Here is a 16513-nt window from a genome sequence, read left to right on the forward strand (position 1 = left end):
GGATTTGGATGGAAGTTTATTATTATCAACCAGCTAATATGGGAAATATGGCAGAAATTTTGTGATAGCGTTATTGTGAGAAGAAACATTGCGATTTAGCGTTTGGCATTTTTTGACTAGAAAAGGTCCTATATGACACAAAACTGACTCTTGTGAGGGTTTAGACATGTTATAATGCCACCTCCTTGAAAACATACTTTAAGATGTGTTTTGTTTCATTGACACATTAGTTTGTCTACATTTCTAAACCTGAAAATGCTCTGTTCCACCTTGGGATTTTAGTTTGAAAGAAGAACCTAAATATGCAGGGTTTGTGTGTTTAAACATGTGTGAATAAACATGTGTGAATGAAACAAAACAACAAGTATTCTGGAGTATAATTGTATAATATATCATAGTTATGATAGTTTCCACAAATATGTAGAGAAACAGTTGTCATCACAGCACCATCCAGAAGCCATTTTACATTTGATTTGAAACCTTCTCTACGTTGAACCACACCTGGACAACTGAGGCACTGTTTTCATTTAACATATACGTATATTACACCTCAGTATACATCTGTAAAACAGCCATGTACTATCATACATTTTTAAAAGAATATATATATATATATATATATATATATATATATATATACACACACACACACACACACTCATATACATATATAAATAAAAGTTTGTCACAAAAATTATCAGTCCTGAACATTTAAAGGGCTGTACATCTTCATTCAATCAAAAATATTAGGTGACATACCTTTTTATTAGGTAAGTAAATGCTAACACGTTTTGGAAAAAAAAAAAAAAAAAAGAAAGAAAAAAGAAAAAAATAGACAATTAATATTTAGTTTTACCTGAAAATGTGTTGTTCTATCTATTCTAAAAATCTGGGCCCAATGCCCACTCCACTGTCCACTCTACAAACACAGCCTGGTGTCTAGTGGCTGCAGTGACAGAGTGGGCACATTTATTAGCTTTAGCAGGTCAGCGATCTAATACTCTGCTCTTACATGATTAAGAGTGCACCCGTCGCAGGGCTGACAGGGGCAGACAGGGGCTGACAGGGGCCGGCGGGGCTCCGGTCTCAGGGGCCAGTGTTTATATTCCCTCCAGGTAACCTGGCTCCCTTGGTTCAGCCGGAGCTCCTCCCCTGGGCACCTGTTCTGTCAGGGGGAGCCGACAGGACCATACACCTCCCCAGAGTCACATTCATCACAGCCAAACACCTGAACACCTGCAGGTCCCTGAGCACCGGGATAATAAAAGACTTTATTTTGGACTCTACTTACTTTCATAACTTTTAAGATTTTTTATACGCACATATAACACACACACAATCTTGTTTAAACTCCTTTTTTCAGTAGCTCTTACTACAACACTACAACCTGTCCAGGGAATACATGTTGAATCAGCATGTGTTTCTATAACTTGGTACAAGGCATCTTTCCTTCTGAGGTCAATGTAACATTGTACACTGTCCATGTACAAATAAAATCAAACTTTATCATATCATAGTGACAAGTTTAACCATGAAAATGGATATGCATGTGAAAAAGTATTGTGTAATATAATATCAGTGATCAACAAAGTATCAGTTTGTCACTTCCCCTTCAGAGAGCTATCACAACATAATCAGCATGCACAAACTACTGCACATCATCATATCAGATTTGTCAAGTAGTGTATTGTTTTGTATCTTGCTTTTGTATATTTATGAAAAACTGTCGTGCAGGAGCATGGGTGACGTACATTGGACCAGCTCAAACTGCTAACTGTATCGACTATTATAAATATTGGGATCTTAAAATGTAATGAAAAACAATAATGTGACTATGTAATTTAGTAACTTAACAGCATTTCAGACAAAAGATGACAGTAAAACAAAATTAATATTAGTCGTCAAAATTAACACACTAAAACACTAAATTTAACAAGTCTCCATTCTGAGTGAGGGGAGCTGTATCCTGATCAGGCTGCGCTCTGCCGGACTGTCTGTACAACCATTAAAAGAGCTAGAAGGATGCTAACAGGATGCTAACCAGATGCTAACAGGATGTGGATCTTTTTGTGAATAAAAGTGATGTCATTTTCAACAGGCGCGTTAGAGGCAGGACAGAACAATACAGGCTCTGTGCAGGGGTCCTTCCATGATGACATGATGGTGTGAGGCTGATTAGGATAGGATAGACAGACATAGAGAGGGAGAAGAGAGAGAGAGACAGAAAGAGAGAAAAAGAGAGAGAAAGGAGGGGGATGGGGTAGAGAGTAGAGTTAGTGGAATGGAGATAGAGAAAGACAGAGTAGGCCCCAGCTTGCTGTTCAACTATTCATAGGAAATCTATGAAGATCTATGAATTGCTCCCATCATCTAGGACCAGTTTGGCATATAACCCCATACAGACCCTATAAACATGATGCATGACGCTCCAGGCAAAAACACTCCTAGAATCAGGGCCACCATGGGCTCCAGAGGTACACTGGCAGCCGTCTGCAGTATTCGGTAAACAATAGGTTCTATTCACGCTTTGGTCACAAACCAGGAAGACATTTGAAAAGATGCGATTACAACTTCCAGTGTCGTTACCAACACTTGGCTCGCCTAACATGGATCTATTAAAACCAACTGTGATAACTATGATTGAAGTAAATGTGATCAGCGGTAAAATGAAGACTGTATACATATGTGCTGTTTGGAATCATTTTAAATTTGGCGCCTCATCTTTTGTAACTGCATGTAAACAGTGTGCTCCGAGTTGTGTGTCAGTGGGGAAATGATGAAAACTGAGCTATGGTTGTAATTGTTGATTAGGCGAACATAACGGAACACTACAATGACATTTAGATGAAGAAAAAGGAAGTTGTCGTCATTTTCTTGGGTTGTGATGTAAGTGTGAATAGAGTCTGTTGCTGTGCATGTTTTGCCACTTTGTGAAAACTGCACTTTTATAACTTATTTAGGTAATTTTGTGAAGTGTGTAAATGTTAAGGTTAAGGTACATTTCATTTAGGATTTGTTCACTCAACGCTATGCATGTACTTTTTTTATTCAAGCAATCGCTGCTATTTGGTCGTGATGTATGTAATGCGAAAGAACGCTCAGTGGTGTTCAAGTAATTAGCAGCACAACAGCAAACACAGCAGTGAACATGTTTGTCAACGATCACTGTTGTTTCTGTGAGCTGAACTTGTGAATTAAAGGTGCAATAAAAAAATGTGAAGTTTGTATTGTTTACATCCATCTTGACCGCTTTGTTTACTGTTGTGCTGTACCACAAAAGGGACCCAAACACGCGCTTGAGTTTGACATGGCTTCACAGCTCTTCGCTGATTGGCTGGTGCACAGTCTACAACTTCCAGGGTTCTTGCAAATCGTCTAGTGTATTCCGATTCCTGATCAACTCACTGGAGAGAAATTAAATTGAGAGGAGGCACTAGGTGGTGTCAGCCTGGCTACATTTCATTGTCCTCGTAGGGAAATGTGTCCTTTACATTTGACCCATCCATCAATTCCACAGGGGCAACCTGTCAGCACCCGGGGACCCACCTCCAGATCATGACCTAATCTAGTTTAGGACTACTTTAGCTATTGTGAATTTGGGTTAATGGTGAAACCAGATTGCCCCAAGGAAACCCACCCAGACACAATGAGAACATGCAAACTCTACACAGAAAGACTTAGGCGACCCTGGAACTGAACGTGCTGTGAGGTGTGAACATTACCTACTCAGCCACCTGAATTGAACTGCGTGTCTCCACTTGAGCTACCAGAATGTTCCTTCCACCCTTTGATTCCAGGCCCTCACTTTTCACAGCATACATCTTAAGCCTTGTTGCCTCTAACCGTGTAAGTCGTCTTTGTTCGGTGCTGTGAGCCACTGTAAGCCTGCCTCCTGAACACTCTTATCTCTGCTGCACTTCCTGTCTGTAACTGCCTCTCTGTATCTCCCCACTACACTAAAACTACTGCACTCTCGTCTCTCACATAAGACCACTACGTCTGTCACAATAACTCATTTTAAAGTATGATATATAAGAAAACATAGATGATAAACGATAATACTGAAACAAATGTATGCCACTGACACAAAAAATTAGATTTAAAGGTGCACTGTGTAACTTTTCTGGTAGGGGGTCCAAAACAAACTTGTTTCCATGGATTGCACGAAAGATTCAAAGTATGGCATTAGATGTCACTTTTATTCAATTACAGGTGTTTTATTCCTCAAAAGTTCAACAAAAAACATGCTTTCCTACAGTGACTGAGCTCGCCTCTCCACGATCTGACCTGGAACTTGGCCTGGAGGCATTGTGGGCTTGTCTCCATGGAAACAGTATAGTAGTAATAGTTTAAAACCATACTGTGGGGCATTCTAAACAAAGTAATAACATTTTCAAGCAGGTGGCAGACTCTAGACAACAATAAGCTGTTCAATACACCTTTAAACTACAAAAAATATTCAAAATCTACACTATTGTCAAAAAAAAAATGATATTGCTTCAACTTTTATATATTGAACGATAAGTCTATATAGCAATTATCATGACAAGCCTAAAGACGACTCCATCTACCATCACCACACAAGTCTCTCCTCCCCAAGCCCTCTTCCTCCTCCTCCTTTTTCTTCCTCTTTTTCTTCACCGTCCGATCTCCGTTATCCGAGGTGACAGGTGCAGATGGGCCCCGCGTTGTGAGTCCCCAGACAGGCTCAGTGACAGGGCTAGCCTTTTCACGATCAATAAAACATGCTCTATTCCCTGTGTAATTACCCGATCCGGCAGTGCAGCCTCCCCACTGAACGCACGCCCGCCTGGTTCGTACAAACTTGAGGAATTACTCCCTTAACTGTTGTCCTATATAAAATGTACGGTAAAGTTACAGATTTATGCGGGGCGGATAATGAGCATCGAATCGTGCCACCATTTTGTTTGTTGGTGATAAAGTATGTGAAAGGAGATGTTCTGCAAAACTGGAGTGGAGCTATGATGTAATGCTGTCTGAAACGTAGGAGCCTTATGTAACTTTTTGGTTGCGTTGTCATGGAGATCTAGGTTTGTCAAGAATGTATGGCAAAAGGTGTCTTGTCCAGTACAGATGTATCATATATGCAGCTCTGGTCTCTGAGACTTGTGAAAGGCCCTAATAAACTCATCGAGATCAACTGGACCAGTGCAAACCATTTAAAATGAGCTACTTCTGTTTTAAAGTTTTTAAGACATTAAAAATCAGGAACAGCACCTCTCCATGGGCCATTTTCAAGTTAGATCTGTGGAGAGGCAACCCTGCTAAGATAGGGTGACCAGGCATCCTCTTTTCTTGGACATGTCCTCCTTTTACCCCAATACGTCTTGGATTTTAACTTCATCAATCAACAGCTTTGTGCAGTGGAAATCTTTGGTCATCTGATCAGATACAAATGATAACACCTCCCCAACAATGTGTGTCTAAACTCCACCTTTTCTCTCCTCGCTCCTGTGTGCGCTCACATCTAACACTGTGAGAGGACTGTGTACAGAGAGCTTCTTTTGATAAGAAAATGCACCTAAACTAAGCGTATTGCAAAGGCACATTAGCTAGTGTGAAGAGGTTTGATGTCACAACGGAGTACATCATGTGTCGAACTCTACACCACTTTCTATTTGATGAAAATTAAAAACAGCTGAAAACGTCTGTAGTGATGCAAAACCAGATGCATATAACTGTGGCACAAACACTACACAAGAACAGTCTGACACTCTCAGCAGTATCTTTTAATAAATACAAGCTAAAACATATGTTCAGATGTCCTGATAGAGGCTTAAGGCTCTAGTGTTTGTTCTGTCTGAAGCACAGACTGAAACCTCCTGTCTGTGCGAGGTGTACAAGAGCAGGGCCACAGCAGGGACAGAGGACATGGACTACAGTCTATAGCAGGGTTTAGTAAACTTTTTTTCAGGGAACCCATATTTTAAAAGTCACAAACCTTCGCGACCTAAGTCAACAGACATTATTGGTGAATTTGACTATTATTGAACATTAATGAGGATATTTTATTGTTGGCTGAGTGATCGTGTCCTTCTAAACAATTAGTCCAATTATCCATAAGTTGCCTATTTGCATTTTTGGAGCAGAGCGTAACAGCATATCAGTGTCAGAACTGTATATTGCAGACTTACATGCAGATTGTGACAAGGCGACCCAAAAGAAATCTTTTGCAACCCACCTGAGGGTCGCAACCTAGTCTTTGGGAAACAATGGTCTATAGACACTGTCAGGAAAATAAACCCATGGAAAAGGGTACACTGGCTTTGTAGACCTCTAAAATGCAATGAAATACAGCAGACTGCACATAGTTTATCCACAATTCCCCTGTGGAGGACCCCAGACTCCCCAATACACATAATGCCACATACTGCATTAAATTCAAACATCTGCAATTTCCTTGCCTCTGAACCAGTTGCCTTCCTTTTTGATAACTCCAATCTGGTCACCTGGCTGCAAGTAAGAATGCATCCACAAGTGTAATATGCTGTGGAACATTCTAGCCATTCTAGCTAAAGCAATAACATCTACACGGAGACAAGCAGGTGGCAGACCTCCATAACAGAAAAGTCATGTAGTGTCCCTTCACCACTTGCTTACACATGTTGATTGCTGGACATGTTGCACTGTTATTTCGGCTATTACTGCAGTCAGGGGTGGACTGGCAATCTGTACGTTCTGGAAAAGTCCAAAACCCCCAGTCCTCAATTTTTTCCATGGGCAGGGAAAACTCTAGGGCCATTTTTTTGTTCCAGTCTGCCCCTGACTGCAGTTACTGTTAGTTTCCTTGCTACCACTATACTATACCAGTGAAAGCTCTAAAAAGTAAAAAAAAATATAAATTGCCTTATTTACTGTTACCAATTTTGCCGTCCATTCAACTCAAGCTTGAGCCTGTGTCAAACCTTAGCAGAGACACTTCCGGAGCACTAACTGTTAGCTTGTATCCTGCTCCAGAACCGCCTCCACAGCCACACACAGCACAGGACCGGACAGGGCAGAGGGCAGACAAGACTCCACTTCCTGTCCCCACATCCCACTTCCTGTTATTCACAACCGCAACAAGCACACAACGCGCCACTGTGGGATCTGTAAGGAGGACAAGGGCGGAGGAAGGAGGAGCTAGTGGGCAGGAGACAATAGGTATATCGTAGGAGGCAAGAGGATGGGAGCAAGAAGTATGGCGTAGAAAGTAAGGTGCAGGAGGTAGGGAGCAGACAGAGGAAGAAAGAGCAGGGTCAGCTCAAAGAGATGTCTCAGTAAAATATGTTAAAGACTAGGGATGTAACAATAACCGAAATATTGTGATATCGTATCATCAAAGTTCTCACAATAATATCGTGGACCATCACAATATCCTGAATTACAAGTCTCTTTGTTTAAATTAATAGTTATGGTACAGCAATAGCTAAGAAAAAAGACAGAGGGAACTCCATAGACCATGATCCTTTGCTCCATTTCAGTGTAAACTACAAGAAGAAATAACAGTTCTAAGCACTTTTAAGTCTTAGTTCTTTGGATTAAGTCTTGTCAAGGCATTTTAAGAGGAAAAAGATGCATATCCACAGTTTTGTTAGCCTCTACAAAATATCTCAATAAATATCATACTGTAAGATGTATATCATGAAAATACCGTATCAAGAGATTTGGATATTTTTACATCCCTAATCGTGAGCCTCGTGAGCTTATCCACGATATCACAATAAATATCGTACCATGAGGTTCATACCGTGACGATATCATATCGTGAGACTTGGATATCGTTACACCCCTATTAAAGACTAAACAGTCACAGCATCCACACTTTCACTCAAACCTGATTTACAATTTGGTGCATTATTCATTCACTACAGACTGATAAGTTACTCATATAGCCAAAGCTGCCCTGTGGCAGACTGACAGAATAGAGGCTGCCAATCCATACCATCGGCCCCTTCGAGCTGTTGAGGTCTGAGCCTACAACTCCTCTGGGCCTCAGAATTACACAATAACTCCAACTCGCACATATTCTTTGGACATTTCACTGTATGTCATTAAGCTGTGTTTTACCATAGTGTGTGACAAATAAATATACTGTATATCTATTTACACAAGCAATAGGCTCTATTCACACTTACGCCACAAACCAGACAGACGTTTGGAAAAAATGCGACGACAACTTCCAGTGTAGTTACGGACACTGAGCTCGCTGACCGACTGTAGTAAAACCCACTGAAATAAACATGATCAGCGATAAAATGAAGACTGCAAACGTATGTGCTGTTTGGAGTCATCTTGAATTTGGCGCCGTCATCTCTTCTAATCACATGTACCCAGTTGTGTGTCAGTGGGGAAATGATGAAAACTGAGGTATGGTTGTATTTGTTGATTAGTCGAACATAACAGAACGCTACAATGACATGAACTGGGCCATTTTCTCATTTTTCCCAGATTTTGTCAGACTTACTACAGTGAACAGAGCCCGCCGGAAATTGTCTTAGCATGTTTCCAAATCTTTTCCTGGTTTGTGACGTAAGCGTGAATAGAGCCTATCTGAGGGTCACACAGGCAGATGTTATCACTCAAGTAAGGTTCAAACAAGTGACTCTTCAGTTTGTGGGCGAGTTTTTACTCACTGAGTGTAACCTCTTTGGTAACACGTTTCTGTGGCAAAACAGATGCTCTACTACATGGACAAAAACAGGCCCATGGGTTCTATAAAATCTTAGATGTTGAATTTACAACTTTTAAAAACTACAAATTGTAACGGTCTTATCTTGTCATGAAAATACCGTGGCAGTCCTCTTTGATTCAAACGCTCTTACAAAACTTACTCTCCGGTTACATAAGCTTGAATCACCTCTTATAAAATCAAACACCATGCTTTTTGATACACTTTCTCTGATACGTTGAGATACTATGTCCAGACGTAATCCAGTGTGACATTCTTCAGAACATCTAACTCAAAGTGTCAAAGCCACCATTACACCATTACACCAACATACAAGCGACGTCTCTGCTGTGTCCTGTCCTCTCTGTACCTGTGAATGCTACTGCAATTGGCCTAGAGGGAGAGTGGAACCCGGCCAACATCCTATGATCCTCCTCTCCTCCTCCTCTTCCTCTCCTCCTCTTTTGTGCGCGCTCTTATCTCCTGAAAGGCAGCAGGCTAGCGGGCCCGGTGGCGTCGCTAGCGCTAATGTCTCCTGATGCTAATCTGACACACAGCTGATCCCCAGAACAAGGCCTATCCTCCGGGCACATTTTCTCGCGCTTGCCCCCGGATCGGCGCTACGGAGGAAGTGCTTCGGTTTCCACGGCGACTAATGAGAGGTAATTAATAAACGCGATGGGCAGAACAAAAAGTGAAGGCAGCGAGAGTGTGAAAAGACATGAGTGGAATGAATGGGTCTGCAGTCTGGATAATGGAGCGGTGGAGGATCAAGATCCTGCCCTCAAGTTAAGAGGTGCTTGGTTTAAGCCTGTAAATACAATATCGACTTATATATCGTTCAATACAGGACAGATGGAAACGTATTTTCGGGGTCACTATTAATCGTAGGTCACTTTATGTTTGCACTAGTGGCACAGTTTAGTTTGTTTTTCTGCACTATGATGGATTGCATTATGCATTATGAACTCATTCTGTATCTTTCAAGTGTTGCAGCTCATGCTTTTATCAATATTGTACATTTAGAATACATTTTGAGGTTCATTCTGCTTATGTTTTGGTTTCAGTTTTAGTGTTTATCGTCAGTACGTCAGCTGTATATATCACACTTCAAAATGTGTTATCATGACAGGCCTAGCAAGGTTGGACACTTGGGATCAGCAATTCTGGATCTCTCTCAGATCTAAACTTTTACTATTATCAACATAGTACAATCCCACTACATGTTTCATTTGACAGCATAAAGATTTATAGTAACTGCATATATTTGTTCACACTGGTGGCCTTGTCTTGCAATTAAAACTATATTTGATCTTGGTTTATATCTGGTGTAATTATGGGTTAGGACTAGTACTGATCTGGTCCTGGTTTAGTCCTTGTTGAATTCTGCTTTAGTCCTGCTGGATTAGTCCTGGTTAAGACCCAGTTGGTACTAGTCTATTCCTCGTTAAAAGCTGGTTCAGTACTGGACTGGCAATTTTGCAGAACAATGTTTATTTTTCACAAAAGCCTAATAACAGTTGTAAGAGTACCATTACTTTTTGGCTACTCTACACACCTCTGTTTATAAGCGAAGTCAGTCACAGTAATGCTCACACCAGCAAGCATGCTAACAACAGACTTCCTGATTCTCAGGCAATAAAGCTTTTTTATAAATGAATGCAGAAAGTTCACAGTAGACTTATTTTGACCTCAAGAGGTGCTTATACAATATATCTGTTCTGGGCCCACACTGTTGAAAGCGGTGCATTGTGCAGCTATCTGACCCAGAGGCCCTGGCCCTGCTTTCTGCATTATGGGGATGTAGAATGTAAAAGTCTTTCATTTCACACTATAAGCTCTTAATGATCAGGAGCATTCCCCTCCCATCGCAATGTGGTCTTAACATTTGCCAAAACGTCCTATGCCAAGGGTCACATTTGAAATAAGATTCCTAATAACAAAATTAGGTCTATGTATTTTAGTATTTTTCTTTAAAAAGAAAAGTTTTGTTTGTTTTTTTTTTTGCAGAGGACATTCTATTGCCTAAAAAATGCAGACTCTTTTCATTCAATAGAAAGTCATTGTGCTGCCCTGGTCCAGCCAGCACACTGTAGCTATGACCCACATGTCAGTTCAATAAACCTCAAGGTTCTCAGACACTACAGATGACTTGGATTACATTCCAGATTTAATAATCAAATCAAAATGGGAGGGTTGATGTGGCTGGGCACTTTATTAAAGTTGCTGTATCTGAGTTTTACTGAACTAGTTCATTTTAACCACTGCAGTTTGAACTTTTTAATTCTAGAGGAATCAAATGCTTTATAATTAGATGCACACAGTCCACAGTGGGCTCATTTTGGCCTCAAGAGCTGCTTATACAATATATTTGTACTGGGGCAAGACACATTTTGCTCAGATACAATTTGGTGCAGAGCCTTTAAAGTGGCACTTTCTGATGGAGAGTCCAACATCTGTTTGTCTCTATGGAGATGCTATTATTTTGTCTGGAATATCCCTGTATGTCATTAAACATATCCATCTTGTAGTTACTCAATAACATGAGTTTCTATTGACCTTAAAACTCGCATTCTTATTGTGAGTGGGCTCGCCTCTCCACAGATCAGACATGTAACCTGGTCCTGTGGTGTCACCTGGTGTCTGTGTAGGGATAAATAGGTGTAAGTGTAGTGTAAGCAGGTGATAGACTCTGCACCAGAAAAGTCACACAGTGCAGCTTTAACAGTAGTAATGAACCTCCCCATCTCTATTACAGTGTTGATGTTATAAGTGCCAATATTGTATAAGAGCTCCACATGCTTTGTACTCCGTAGTACAGGCGCGTGAGTGATGCTTGTGAGTGCGTCCTCCGGCAGACACAGGCTCAGACAGAATGTGGCGTCGGGGGAGCGAGGGGACCGCAGAGGACAAGGTGACTTTGAGGAGACGCCCGGGGCCTTCCTCGCCAAACGCACTGACATTACATTAATACACGTCTCTTCTAACACGCTCGTGGTTTGGACAGTCAGGAGAGAGCAGAGGGACTAGCTCCAGGCGCGGATGGATACAGGACGGACAGCAGACAGACCAGACAGGGTCATGATGGACGGTTTCCTCACTCTGAACAAAGTTTACACTGCAACTTCCCCTGCGAGCTTCAAACACATAGAGGACTACAGGTGTGATAATACGAACAGCAGATGTTTTCAACGTGTAGCCATGTTATAATCGTGTTTTTTGTATTAAAAAGAAAAACTGTTACCTGGAGTTCTGTTTCGTTTCATTTACCCATGTTACAATGTGTTTTCTTTGGCAATATGGCAAAATTTTCATGAGAATATCAGAGCCAGATCACAAATTGAACTTCTTTTCAATTGCCTTTAAAGAGCCCATATTCGCTATTTTCTGATCTACTGTATGTTGTAATGCTGTTTTGTCATCACAAGCAAGATGTGCTTTATTTCATTTGACTGAACTAAAGGTCAAAGGTAGCTGTTCACTTGAAAACTACTACTACATGACATCACAAGGTGGAACACAGTATTTTGAGCTTTGGAGATGTAGACAGACTAATAATAAAGGGTTACTCAAACATGTGTGAATGAAACAAAACACAATATGGCTTAAAGTTCACATTTTGTAATATAGGTCATCCACTTCACTGTTCAAAAAAATTCCCTTGTGGATCAATAAAGTTTGTCAAAGTCTTAAGTCTTAAAAAGAGAAATAGTGAATCCCAGTATGACCAAAACATCATATCATATCACAATTGGATTTGTATCATCATATCGCCGAGTCCGGTTTCAGCCAATTGCTCATCTGTCTCTGCTTGCAGAAGCCTTGCAAAAACTACAGTACACTATTTTTTATTTAAAAATTTTTTTTTCATGGCTCCCTCTCAACTATGACCAGCAGGGGGAGCAGACACAAGTCCAAGCATTCAAAAACCATGGAACCCAGAAAACACAATGTTCTGCAATATTACAAAAGATGCTGCATAATAACAATAATTTCAGATAGAAAATGACTTCTCAATGGCCGCTAAAATATCTTCATTTCAAAAACACTGTCCATATGATTACCCCTGCAATCTTTTCCATCATGGACCACTCCTCGATGAATGAAGGATTACATCTACTTTTTAAAAATGCGGTCAAACTTTCTGGAAATTCTTGCATTATTCAGTTAATTAAGATGTAGCAACATTCTTGCACTCAACATTATTTTAGTTCTAAACATCAAATACGAAAGCAAAAGTGTCCACAAATGAGTAGTCTTATTGTAAGCCTGACTGACACCGCTGTTGCGTGAGAGTATGTTAAGTGTGTGGAAGATGTCTGGAGTGTTCCTGCACGGACCACTTCTTCTGTGTGCTCCTAAACACACCGCACCACTCCCTCTGTGTGCTCCTGAATCCACCGCTACCTCTGTCTGCTCCCGAACGCACCGCTCCCTCTGTGTGCTCCCGAACGCGCCGCTCCCTCTGTCTGCTCCTGAACGCACGCTCCCTCTGTGTGCTCCTGAATGCACAACTCCCTCTGTGTGCTCCTGAACGTATCGCTCCCTCTGTGTGCTCCCGAATGCACCGCTCCCTCTGTGTGCTCCTGAACGCACCGCTCCCTCTGTGTGCTCCCGAACGCACCGCTCCCTCTGTGTGCTCCTGAATGCACAACTCCCTCTGTGTGCTCCCGAACGCACCGCTCCCTCTGTGTGCTCCCGAACGCACCGCTCCCTCTGTGTGCTCCTGAATGCACAACTCCCTCTGTGTGCTCCTGAACGTATCGCTCCCTCTGTGTGCTCCTGAACACCCCACTCCCACTGTGTTCTCTGTGTGCTCCTGAATGCACCACTACCTCTGTGTGCTCCTGAACGTATCGCTCCTTCTGTGCGCTCTGTGTGGTCCTGAACACACCACTCTGTGTGTTGCCCTGTAACATAATGACTGCAGGGACAAAACTATTCCCACAGCCAGGCCCTGCTCAGCCAATGGATGATCCTCACTTTGGCAAGGATAAAGACAATACCCTCCGCACATGCTCAGATCAGGTAAAATTACACTAAACAAAAGCTAAATCTACTTCGTCAGCATGTCTCTCTAATAGCCTGGCCACTTTTTGTTGAATATAGACTCAAACAAAGGTTTATGTTGTCAGAGGTGCACTATATTCTCATAGAGGGTCCCTCATCTTCTTGTTTCCATGGAAATGCAAACAGGTGCTACTATTTCACATTTATAATTCAATAAATGAACGATGTATATGTTTAATGCCATTGTGGAACATTTTAGTCAAAGCAATAATGACACAAAAAGGTGACACACTAAAAGTTTCATCTTTAAAGTGGGACTAAACACCTAAACTCCACCCACAACCACATTTTAAATAGAGCCACTAAAATGGGCAGTACTTGGAGGACTAAAGGAGAGAGTGAGACAGGAGGGGGGTGGAGTCTGGAGAAATTGCAGTGAATAGGAAAATGGAAATAAAAATGTAAACATGTCCATTAAAAAGCCACCATTATTCTGGAAATGATTCAATTGCAATTCAATTCAAATCTCCACATCTTGCTGTCAGCTACAGTAGCAATAATCCATACAATTGAACCAGAGTGCCTTCACTACAAGTATTTGATTTTAAAACATAGCAGCTATTGTTTAGACTTATTTACAGGTCCTATATCATGCAAAATTTGACTCTTGTGAGCCTTAAGCCATGTTAGAATGTTGCCACCTACTCAAAAACATTTTTTGTTTCATTCAGTTCAGAGTCATTCAGAGTAACCCTTTATTATCAGATTGTCTACATCTCCAAAGATCAAAATGTTCCGCTTTGTGATGTTATGTGAAGGTAGTTTTCAAGTTAACATGTACCTTTTACTTTTATGTCAGTAGAGATTCCAAGGGCTGGAATGATCCAAATGATTCTAGTGAAGGTGTATGGAGTTTAAGAACACTGTGATGGAACAGAGAAGAACTCAGCCTAAATATGCGGTATTTTTGTGGTAAACATGCGTGAAAGAAACAAAACAGAACTTCTGGTATGTTTGTGATGAGGACATAACATAGATCAGAAAATATGCGCAATATGGGTCCTTTAAACTGTCTCACTCCCCAGGCCATCAGAAATACGACTGGAAGACACCAAGAACATAAATGGTAAATCCCAGCATGCACCACTCCTCTCGAACTTTCAGAGGCAGAGAGAAAGTCTCCCTCCCTTAATGCGAGTGGGGATGAGTTATAGCACATGAATTATGAATGGACCTGATGAGAGAGACTGGAACATGCACAGAACAGTCTGATGAGGTTTCAATGAGGTCATGGAACAGCATTCTTCATAACTGGGCAGAGACATGTTTGACCCCAGCAGATTTATACTGGTACGACCTTTGAACTTTAAAATGACCTTTGTCTAGGATTATACCAGGATTAAACCAGGACTTAACTCAAACTCTCCTGCTTAGTTTTGCTATGATCTTATAACCTATTAATAACCTGCCTATTAACAAATGTGATTTGTCCATTTTTGGATGTCACTTATTGATTGGCAGTTTGCAGGGTTATGTGTCCAATTGTTTGACATCCTTAAAACTTGGTTGGCTGATCATTTCTATTTATAAAAGAATAAAAGATCATTTTGGCAAAAAAGCTGCTTCTTAAAGGTGTACTAACTATATTATTTCAGAGGTTTTCTGAAGCACAACCCACCACCTGCTTGTCTCCATGGAGATGGTAAAGACAGTAAAAAAAATGCATGACTATTACGCAAAATCAACTTTTAAGAGCTTTTAAGCATGTCATATTTGTTTCTCATGTACTCTCTTGAAGTTATATATTCAGTGATTCGTGCATGTTTGAACAATCTTTAATAACTTATTTTCAAAAATGCTGAGCAATCTCTGTTTTCACCATTGCTCATTTTGGTACAAAAAAACACTGCCCTTGGAGAGTGCAGTTTTGTAACATGGATGTCAGCTGACATGTTGTTTCATTTGTTTTAGAGTAAAGTAGAGTATTGCAATTTAAAATGTGCAAATTATAACACAATGTTTCATGGGTGTCAGATTATAACTATATATCTGGCTCAAGCGCAATGTCTTTGGAAAGCTTTGGAAACATTCAAGGCATGCAATATTCCTGAGTATGGCTGGCTTGGTTTCCAGAATACACACTTCTCCAATACTTTACAAACATGTGAGTCTGGTGAATCTGGTGAGATTAGATGTGTGTGATTGACAGCTCGATTAGCCAATCATGGCCATGCATGATTCATCTGTATCAAAACAAATAAGGCTACTTAAGAAGAAATAAAAAAGGGAAAACAAATTATCACAAGGGACTGGAAACTGGAACTGGATTTCTGCACTAAACTCTGTAAATCTGAGTAAAATCACATTAACAGAGTAAAAACAAGTGGAGATGGATGCAGTGGCACACTTGTAGAACCATTCCCCTGCCAACCATATGGTCACCGTTTTCAACCCACTTTGCCCAATACAACCATAGCAAAGGCTACAGCACAACACAAAACAAATACAGACAAAAAGCAAAAAAGTTTGGCAAAAAATGATATAATTAAAACTAGTACACACTTGACTTCCACACATTTGCATAGCATTGCTTGCACAGTACACCCCTCTCTGTTGCCCGTGTTTGGTTATTGTCTATCAACACTACTCCCCAGTGTACCGAGGTAATGCCAGCCCAGTGTGCGCCCCCCGGAGGAGCCCTGGAGCGGTGCGGTTGGATGTTCCACTGAGCGTTGTGGGACTGTGGGAGATGAGAAGGAGGCCAGTGCAGACAGACTGTAGCTCCAGGGACAGTCCTCGTCATGATGGTCTATCACAGCCTATCACAGCCTA

The 16513-nt window shown here is 41.0% G+C and overlaps 1 protein-coding gene across 4 annotated transcripts in view; it reads right to left on the bottom strand.

Moving 5' to 3' along the window:
* mef2aa (myocyte enhancer factor 2aa) overlaps positions 1-16513 on the bottom strand; it is a 127105-nt gene that overhangs the window by 80784 nt on the left and 29808 nt on the right. Inside the window, exon 1 of one of the 4 annotated variants that reach the window (XM_055155186.1) lies at positions 3723-3839. The exons of the other annotated variants lie outside the window; for them this stretch is intronic. The gene's annotated coding sequence lies outside the window, so the exon portion shown is untranslated. Of the gene's footprint in view, positions 1-3722; positions 3840-16513 lie in introns of those variants that run through there. 4 annotated transcript variants of the gene reach the window in all.

This window comes from Boleophthalmus pectinirostris, unplaced genomic scaffold (genome assembly GCF_026225935.1).
Source record: "Boleophthalmus pectinirostris isolate CB_2022bp ecotype Guang Dong unplaced genomic scaffold, ASM2622593v1 HiC_scaffold_2, whole genome shotgun sequence".
Lineage (NCBI taxonomy): Eukaryota > Metazoa > Chordata > Actinopteri > Gobiiformes > Gobiidae > Boleophthalmus > Boleophthalmus pectinirostris.